The 10,042-nt window shown below is 37.1% G+C and overlaps 1 long non-coding RNA gene across 1 annotated transcript; it reads right to left on the bottom strand.

The window, feature by feature from the left end:
- Positions 1-5,685: 5,685 nt before the first annotated feature.
- Positions 5,686-9,597, bottom strand: LOC148875601 (uncharacterized). Its single transcript, XR_016105101.1, has 2 exons — positions 6,127-9,597; positions 5,686-6,046 (listed from the first exon to the last, which is right to left on the bottom strand). It is a non-coding gene; the product is annotated as an uncharacterized LOC148875601 (long non-coding RNA).
- Between the last annotated feature and the right edge of the window lie 445 nt (positions 9,598-10,042).

Here is a 10,042-nt window from a genome sequence, read left to right as displayed (position 1 = left end):
AAGAATGGTCCTTGAAAATATGATTTTCTAAATAAGGAATTTGATTCCCAATTGAAGAGAAAGAAAAATTTTTTAAATTCACCCCCTTTATTCCGCAATCTTGGATGTCCATATGATGGATTTCCTATCCCTTCATATATATATATATTAAGGCCATTAAAGGAGGGGAAGGGTCCCTCGAAGCCCTCTTTCACTTGGGTCATGCAATAATCAACCCAGAATGTGGTCCAGTAGTCCAGGGAGTAAAGATCATGCATGCCAATTGCTAAAGATATGTAATAGATTGAAAGGAGACCGATCATTTTGTCCCAGCATCAAATGATGGAGTGCCTTGTATTCGTTGCAGCTTCGCTTTCAAAATTCAGACCATATTTATTGATATGTGGCCCAAGTGTAATTCATGTGTATAATCAAGAGGAAGAATCGGGCCAAAAATTTTTGGACCATTCATCAACTGGTGACGATCAAATCGAGGCACCTTGTTGGAGTGTTGCGGCTGCAGATGGGGTCTAATGGCAATAAGTTTACATGTGTGGCTTGAATTATTTGCGTTGTGAAACGCTACGCTTAGCCTTTAGATATTTAATTTGTACCAGTTAACTCTTTTGAGGGCAGCTGCAATAAGCAAGCATCGGTCGAGTTGCATTAGGTGATCTTAATCGATTTCAGCGTATTACTGAACCAGGCCGATCGAGGCTGTGTGCACCAGAGGGGATTAGACCCAGCAGGAAGTAATCATACAAATTACAAACCGGTCAAGCAGGATCGACTGAGCCACATAAACCATTCAACTAGCCGGACAATGAAAGTAAAATTTTCCCTTGGCTTTTGGGCCAGCTGACTGCGAGGCAAGACCAACCAACCAATGGTTCCATCATCTCTATAATGGGATTGGATTTGGGTCAGGTAGGTCAGCTGGTCAGCCCAGCCTTTTCCATCTCTACACAAACCGATCGAGAAAAGTAGGATTTGCCTATTGCGGATAATGTACTAAAATCATTGTCGGACAAGAATCAGACATGTTCGTTTTCGTTAAAAAAATGTATGTTATTTGATGGGCCGACCCATATGTTCATATTGGCCTTTAAAATGCCATAATATAATAATTATTAATTAGACAAAAGTTTCAGTTTTAGCATCAACTGTTGTGTGTTCTTATATTAATTAATTTTGCTTTGCGTATAAATTTAGTTGATCATGGACTTTGCCCATCATAGAGTCTGGTAACGCCAGCATTGCTCGTTTGATTACAACAAAACAGATACCATAGCACCTTTAAGAGTTCGTCTGTAAGATAAGTCTGACGCATGGTTTTTAAAACCGGATTGGATCGGATGGTTGGACCGGAAAAATTGGGAATCAGTCATTCTCTCAAAATCGATCAATAAACTGCTGAATTGGCTGGTTAATCGTTCAAACCATTCAAACGATTTTAACCGCTTCCCAATTTTTTTAATTCTTTTATTTTTCTATCAAAACGGACCGGCCATTTGGATTGAACAATTCAAACCGATAACCGGACCCTTAACCGATTCGGTCACCGATTCGTTTTTAAATACCATGGCCTGATGGGTCCAATTTGAACAAGGAAGCGACCTCTGTCGGATATTGGACATGCCTATGCAGTGTGGGAGCAAGCATTTAATGAAGCCCAATTCATGTGGGTGAGTGGGCCTAATAACATTGTCTCAAGGGTTATGGCTCATGATCAATGAAGATATGCTCGCCATGTATGTCCACAGATGTTGATCCACGGAAGATGGGTCTGCGATTAATGTCATGGTTATGTGAGTGTGACATCCGTCTGATCCGTCACCCTTCAGTGGGGCAAAGACAGTCAACGAAGACTGACGTAAATGTTAGTCAAGTTGTCAAAGATAATCCCCTACCACTACCAAACGGTGAGGGTCAGTGTGATTGCTCTGTGTCTGTGGTGGTGCTTGCAATGGGGTCGGCTTGCAGCACCATTGCAGCATATGTAAGATGTCTATGCCAAATATATCATGTCTAGCCATGTTTAGGGATGCATCATTCATGACCCAAATGTTTCTTAACTTCTTCTGTATTTCAGTTGAAGCTTATGGTATGGTATCAATCTAGCTAGTCGGCAAAGGATACACGAGGGACAACTTATTAATGGGTTCGGACATTGTTAATATCCTCCACAATTGGAGAGGAGAGAAATTACCCTCTCCATTGATTGAAGCCATGGGTGATTAAGGGATTATTCGGTATTGTGGTATTTATGTCATATGGTGTGTTTGAAAACTACTCGGTCCCACCGTGGTGTGGTTGAAACCACACTCTATATCTATGTTGTGGATGGATGTGGATGTATTTTCAGTAAATTTTCAAATAAAATATCTTAGGGTTTGTTTGGTTTACAATCCAATCAAAATCAGAATTGGAATCAAAATTTTTTAGAATCAGAATTGGAATGATTCATTCTCATAATCTGTTTGATTTAAACAAGAATAAAAATGGAAATGGGAATCAGTAGGAATAGGATTTCATTCCCTCAAATGAAAAAATATCATTTCAGTAGAATGAGAATAAGATTTTGATTCCACCAAACCAGACAGTTTGAATTGGAATAGCCCATTTCAATTTCAATTCCAATTCCAGACCCCTATTCCCATGAACCATATGGCACCTTAATCATTCATTACAGTATACTATAATAATCATTTAATCCATTGTATGATGGATTGATTCACGAGATTTAATAATGGAAGAGAAATCGCGATATAGCCCAATTCGGACAACGTTAGAGAATAGGGCTACACCTTCGAACAAACAGCTTTGTGACTGTTACATGAATCAAAACCAAGAGCCCCCTTGTAATATGGGGTCAGTGATAAAAGACCCCTATAGTTTTTTTGCGACAAAGACCCCTTAAATTTTTGCATTGAGACAAACAACTATTCGGCGGTTAAGTCAGATGACAGAAAACGCTAAATTATCAAAATACTCCATTAAACTTTTTCTATTTTCTTCTTTTTTTTCTTTTTTTTCCCATTTTCTTTTAAAACTCTCCAACCTTCAATTCCACCTCACAATGCGTTGATCATCTCTGTAGCTCTAAGAAACTACCCATCTCTCTGTTCCTCTCCACCACTGCCAAGAACAATTCCATCCAAGCAAAATCCTTGCCTCACCTTTCTTTGCAACTATTATTTTTCGAAGAACTACTCATTCTTGGACTCCCCAGTCTGTATTTGCAATACCCAGTTGAGAAAACCATCAATTTTCATTGCTAAAGCATCTACTACTAAATCTGAACCATCGAAAGTAGATGGCGGAGGTGAAGGTGGAGATGCAGAAGAATAGTACAAGGAGTATGAGGTAGAACTCGAGCAGCCATATGGGTTGAAGTTTGCAAAAGGTTGCATGGGATGGTGGAACTGGGATGTTCCACTGTTGGGGACAAAATACTTTTTATTTGCTTGTGAATTGCATTTCCGACCAAAATCATCATGATTTTCCTTTTTTTATTCTTTATAAAATTTGGACAGATTCCACAATTAGCTTGTTAGTTATAGTGAATTGTGTTGATCCAAAGGAGTTTATTCAAATATGTTAATGGATTTGTTGGCTTTGCGAGTTTAGAATAGATAAGCTAGCAGAGTGGTTTATAAGTAGGTTTTCATTAACTCTGTAGTTTGTACCGAATAATGGGCCTAGACAATCTAGAATGCTAAATGTTGGAGATCTGCTAAGTCATTCGCAATTCTTCAAATCACAATTCATGGACATGATCTTTATACACACCTTAGTACATCAGCTGTGTGCCTTGATGGAAATTCATCTCCAAACACAGAAAGCCTCTGGCCTGTGGTAACATCCCACAAAACACACGTTTGATCATCAGAATTGGTTATTAGGCGAGTATCTTCATCTGGAACATACTGACATGAAGATACATAACCCTTATGCCCGCTTAACATCCTTGATACGGGTAAATTCCCACCCTTGTTCAACCGAAGAGTTCAGATTGAAGATAGAGCAGGCACTATCAACACCACCACATGCAACAGATTGACCATTTGGAGAGAAGGCACATGTCATGAACCATGCACATGGTAGCTTAATAGCATGAGTTTTCTGGAACTATCAGGAGTCCAGCCCAATGAATAAATTTGGAAGATTTCTTAGAAAAATTATTAATTCGATTTGAGACCAATTAGTAGATTAATGTTACTACAAAATACAAATATCTAAGAGAGCATTTTTGGCTGTGATCAATATTTTCTGATGTCCAGACAAAACAAGTAAAGCAAAGTAGTTGCAGCAGTTACAGAGCCTCTCCACCCCTGTTCACTATCGGCTGAAAACCAGCAACGATGGGTGAGGTGGCGATGACCAACTGAAACGGGCCCTGTAGCATTGGTTGAGCTGTTTTGGAGAAACCATAATGTTTGGGAGGGCTGAAGTGCAATGCCTTTTGACTTTTCAAGGTGGGTTCTATATGGACATCCTCTTATCTATGGTGAAAAATCTAGAGAGCCCAAATCAAATAGGCGGTCTGCCATTTTCTGGACTGTCTACGGGCCATCTGTTTCAACGAAAAACCATGTTTTTGGCTTTCGAGAAGTCATTTTGGGCTCTCAAGGTCTCCTGTAATTTGGGGGCGATGGTGCCTCTTGTGATGAATATCTTGTGGTCTGTGTTAGCTTACCCAGAAATTAGTCTTACTATCAAATGGAGAGTCTACCCAGAAATTCTTGTTTCTAAACCTGTGTGTAGTTCAATTGTTACCATTAAACTGGGTGGAAATTTTCAGACTGAAATATTATTGTTTGATTTCTGCAAGTTCTTTATGATGAGAATTTTGTTTTCCTTCTCATTGACATTGAAATAAACAAGGATTGAAAACAAAGTTTATGATGAGAATTTTTTAACAGCTTCATTCTTTGTGGGCACACTCGCCATTAGGTTGATTCTGTCTGCAAAGTGCTTTTAACTGTTTAACAATAGAATGATCACCACAAATAATAATAATAATAATAATAATAATAATAATAATAATAATAATAATAATAATAATAATAATAATAATGCATAAATAATAAGAGAAATTACTTTTTTGGGACATGTTTCCAGAAAACATTTCCTACTCTTATATATGGACAAACACCCCCTTAATGTATCCTGTCAGTGAAAACCCTTGTCCCTTTGCCACTCTCCTTTATTGGTGATTTACTCTAGGTTGTAATCAAATGACTTTGTAGTCTAAAGTGGTTGTCAGTTGGCATCCCCTTTGATACAGGTTTGAACTTTGAGCCCATAAAAATACAAGTTCTGGGCAATGTAAAAGCTAGGTGTCCTACATGTACCTTGATCTCACTAAATGGGGTCCAACTTACTTAGGTCTAGCATATACCAGTGAAAATGGCCTGAAAACTTAAAATAAACTTGCTAATACCCAACTATGCTTGACTTGATTAGATAATGCAATTTTATGCTTGAGCCTTAACGGATGTTTAGACTGGTTGGAGGTATCCGGCCCATCAAACCTATCCAAATTAATTTGATTTGAAACAGAGCAACGTGAATTGTTTTAGATCTTTTTTTTTTTTTCTCAACCAAACTAACAAGCTCAGCTTTCCATATGTCTTCCAAACTTTCAAGCTCAGGTTGGACTCAACTCATTTCTTTACAATGCACCTCCAAGCCCAAATCTTGTTTTTAACCAAAAAAAAAAAAAAAACACCTGAAATATATTAAGTAGATGTGGGAGAATTACATAGTCTTTCTGCTGCCAGTAATAGTGATATTAAATTTACAGGCATTAACTTCTTGGTTTTATCCTTGAGGTGCTTTGTCTCCCAGTCAGAATCCATGTCCTGATTTACTATATTCACAATACCTACAGAGTCACAAAAAACTAGTATTGACTTGATATTAAGTTCTTTGGCCTTCTTCAGTCCCTCGATCAAGGCTCGTCATTCAGCTTGGGCTAGGCATGCAGAAAGAATTCTTCTCCCTTCTGTAAAATTAGTAAATAGATCCTCAGATAGTATTACAAAACCAATTGCAGCAGCACCTGTACAAGGCACAAAAGCTCCATCCGTGAATATTACAAACTCAGGAGAACAAGTTATATTTGTAATTCAAATGACTGACCGGAATGTGTCTCCGGTGGAGTCAAGAGGAAGGATTCTGCTCTTTCTAGGAATCGAATGGGATGTTCCACTAGCCTACCTTGTACCTTCTCCATCTTGTATCCCAAATTAATCGGAAAAGTATGAGAAATTTTGCCAGAAACTGCTGACTGATATCCTTGGGTAAGAATGGCAGCTTATTGGACACCCAATCAGAGACAAAAGAAGCAAGATGTGAGTTCTTCAGATCATCTGGGTTAATGCCAATCTGAGCATGAAACCAAATGGGCTTTGGCATAATGACGAGAAAAATAAGTGTTGCCAGGATTCTATCTCCTGTTGACTGACAAATACTGCAAAGCTGATCTTGGTGATGAAGAAATACTATCTTATCCTTTGTCTTTATCCCATATTCCCATTCCACCAGGCCTTCCACATGAATATCTGGAACCTAAGTGACACTTTGGCTTTCCAAATGTTCTCCCAGTGACAAATAGGAGAGGAGGAGGATGGTAGGTGGGATGTAAAATACTCAACCCGATTTAATAGAGTACATAGAATTCTTAGATTTTTTTTCCACGATATTTTATCATCCCTCTAGGTTTGGGCTAGAGGAATTTAATTTGATCTATGTGATTTACAGTTTCTTCAGTAAACAGATTGTTTAGGAGTGGAATATTCCAATTTCTGTTCGCATCTAGAAGATCCTGGACCTTTCTAATATTTGTTTGGTTTTGTACATTATGATTTAATTGGGGAATTCCACTATGAGTGGATGGTATCCACCGATCTAGAATATGAGTTTTACTTCCATTTTTCACTTGCCAAAATAAGCATTGTTTTATTTTGTCCATCATCTTTACCACATTTTTCCACCAAATAGAATCACCTGAAGTTTTCTTGAGCTGAAACAGGATGTGCTTTTTATGTATCTCTGTTTAAGTATCGCACCCCAAAATCCATTTGATTTATCTAACATTCTCCAGATTTTCTTTGCGAACATTGCTTTATTGAACTCCAACATTTTTCTGAATCCCAATCCCCTATTTTTCTTTGATTTACAGAGCTTATCCCATGCAATGGTGTGCATAAAAAGGTTTGCATTAAAACCATCCCACCAGAATCTTCTTTGAATTTGTTCAAGTTGCTTTACTGTCTTATCAGAGAAGATAATAGTGGACATGACATAAGTGGGAAGAGCTTGTAACACTGACTTTACTAGGGTAGTTCTTCCTACTTGAGATAGGAATTTAGCCTTCCAAGAGGACAATTTATTATTTACTTTATCAATTACCTCTTGATGAGTGATTGAAGATCTACCCTGAAAGTTTAAATAGGCTCCTAAATATTTCTCTTGAGCTTTCAGTTGTTTCATTTGTAGCATGTGGAGCATGATTTTTTATTTCGTATAGGAACACACTTACTGAATTGGGCACCCGATTTTGAGAGATATATTTGCTCTCCAGATATTTCTTCAAATTTTTTCAATAATTCTTTTATTCTCCTAATCTGGTTAGGCCCTGCTTTGCACATGATGATGCAGTCATCAGCAAACAACAGGTGAGTTATTGGTGTCCCCCCTCTAGATATTTTAAAACCCTGTATTTCTTTGTTTTGTTCAGCTTTGTATAACAGACTACAAAGTGCTTGCATACCTACAATAAATAGGTAAGGGGATAGCGGATCCCCTTGTCTCAGCCCATTTGGAACCTAAAAAAATTCCTTGGAGGTACATTTATTTTAATAGAGAAAAAAGGAGTCTCCAACCAATATTCAACATTTTACACCATTTTGTTGGGAAACCCATCCCTTTCAGCATATGAACTATGATTTCCCTTCTCATTCTATCATAGGCACTAGACATATCAATTTCTAACAAGATCCAGCCTTTCCCTTTTTTTGCTTTTTCATTTTATGTGCAATTTTTCTTGCAATTAAACTATTATCTACCCCTTTGTCTACCTTTGATGAAAGTTTTATAATTAGCAGCTATTAGTTTATCTAGTAGTTTCTACATCCTTAGAACTAAGCATTTTAATATTATTTTGTACAACACATTACAAACACTAATTGGTCTATATTGGTTAATACTTTAAGGATTTTTTGTTTTAGGAATATAAACAAGATTTATAGAATTTATGGATGGGGGAATTGGGCTGTATAGAAGAACTCCTTCACTAAGGTGGCATTTAGTTGCACTTTTCAGACGTCTGAATATGAAAATGTTGCTTTTCAAATGCCACATTTGTTTGGTATTGCATCTGAAATAGGGTCTGAAAAATTTTTTCAGATCTGAGCTTTTTAAACTTAGGCTCATCACTTAACATGCTCAAATGCGTTTCATATGTGGCCTAAAGTCAAAAATGCCCCTCCCCATTCGACATCTCTCTCTCATCTTCATACAGCTCTCTCTCTCTCCTTGCCTTGTCTTTCCACCACCGCTACTACAACTTACAGCAATTGTTCTCTCTCTCTCCCCTATCTTCCTACCACCGCCACTGCAACTTGCAGCTCTCTCTCTCTCTCTCTCTCTCCCTCCTATCTTCCCTCCACCGCCACCGCCACTACAACTTGCAGCGACGGTTCAGTGAGTAATAATAATAATAATTGTTACTTATAAATTATTTTTTATTAATAATTTTAATATTTTTATAGTCATTAATTATTTTTTTTAATTTTAATCATTTTATTTATTAATTAGTAATTATTAATTTAATATTTTTTATTTGTATTGTTTCAATATTATTTTGAGGTTAAAAGTTATTTTTTATGAGATAATGCAAATTGAACTCAATATTTCCAAATAATATATTCTAGGGGTAAAATAATAACATTAGTAAATTTTATATGGTAAAAGGTTGATCCAACACAAACAAACTTATAGATTCAGAGCCTCTAAAAAGTAGAAAAGCACATATATTTATTTTCAAATTTCAGACTCTTTTTAACTTTTCATATCTGAAATTTTAGATTTATCAAATGCCACCTAAGTGACAAACATCAGTCTTTATTAAATGCCAAAATTTTTGGTAAAACAAAGAAGGAAACCCATCTGAACTAGGGGCTGAATGGGCTCTCATGGACTTTACAACATTCTCAATTTATTCCTTAGTGGGAGGAATAAGCAGTTCCTGCCTCAGTTTCAGTTATTTTCATGGGGCACAAATCCTGAATGTCTATTTCTTCCTCATGTTTAGGCCCACTGATGTGAATTGGTTGGTTTTTGAACCTCTCTGCTATCTGTTCTAAAGACATATTTGACCCATCTTAATTTCTCAAAAAGTCCAAGGCATTCCTTTTTTTTTTGGTTAAACTTGGTGGGTTGGTGAAAATATTTGGCATTTTGGTCTCTCTGTTTTAACCACAACTCACGGGATTTCAATCTCCACATTTGTTCTTATCTCAACAAGTCAGCATCCACTTTTCGTATTCCTTTCTCAATTTTATTATGTCCTAGTTGGTACTTGTACTTCCTTCTTCCTCCGATTTGAATAGGCCCTCCTCGACTCTCTTTAAATTTTCTTCCGTTCTTTACTTTTTTTTTTAATTTGGATGTTGGATTCGGATAATTATTCTGATTTCTCCAAATACTCTCTATAATTTCCTTGCATTCATTCTCCTTAATCCACATTGGTAAGAAATGAAATTGCTTTGGACCCAATTAAGTTAGGGGTGGGTGTCAAGAATTAGGAGGGCGTGGTCTGAAAATATAATTTTTTATGGCCCTAATAGCTGCCTCAAGGAATATAGCTCATGCCACCATGGGGTGCTTAGGCCACGATCTAGAACCTCTTGGGTATGATGAATACCTCTTTGACCATTTGACCACGTGAAAGAGGCCCTTTGATTATATTTCCCTTATGGTGTTTGATTGCCGAGAAGGGTTGGGATGAGAAAGGATGAAATGAGAAAGAAAAATTTTATTTTCTCAATTAGGA

This window comes from Nelumbo lutea, chromosome 1 (assembly GCF_056320005.1).
Source record: "Nelumbo lutea isolate HS-2025 chromosome 1, American lotus-T2T, whole genome shotgun sequence".
Classification (NCBI taxonomy): Eukaryota; Viridiplantae; Streptophyta; class Magnoliopsida; order Proteales; family Nelumbonaceae; genus Nelumbo; species Nelumbo lutea.
This window is presented reverse-complemented; position numbering and strand designations above follow the sequence as displayed.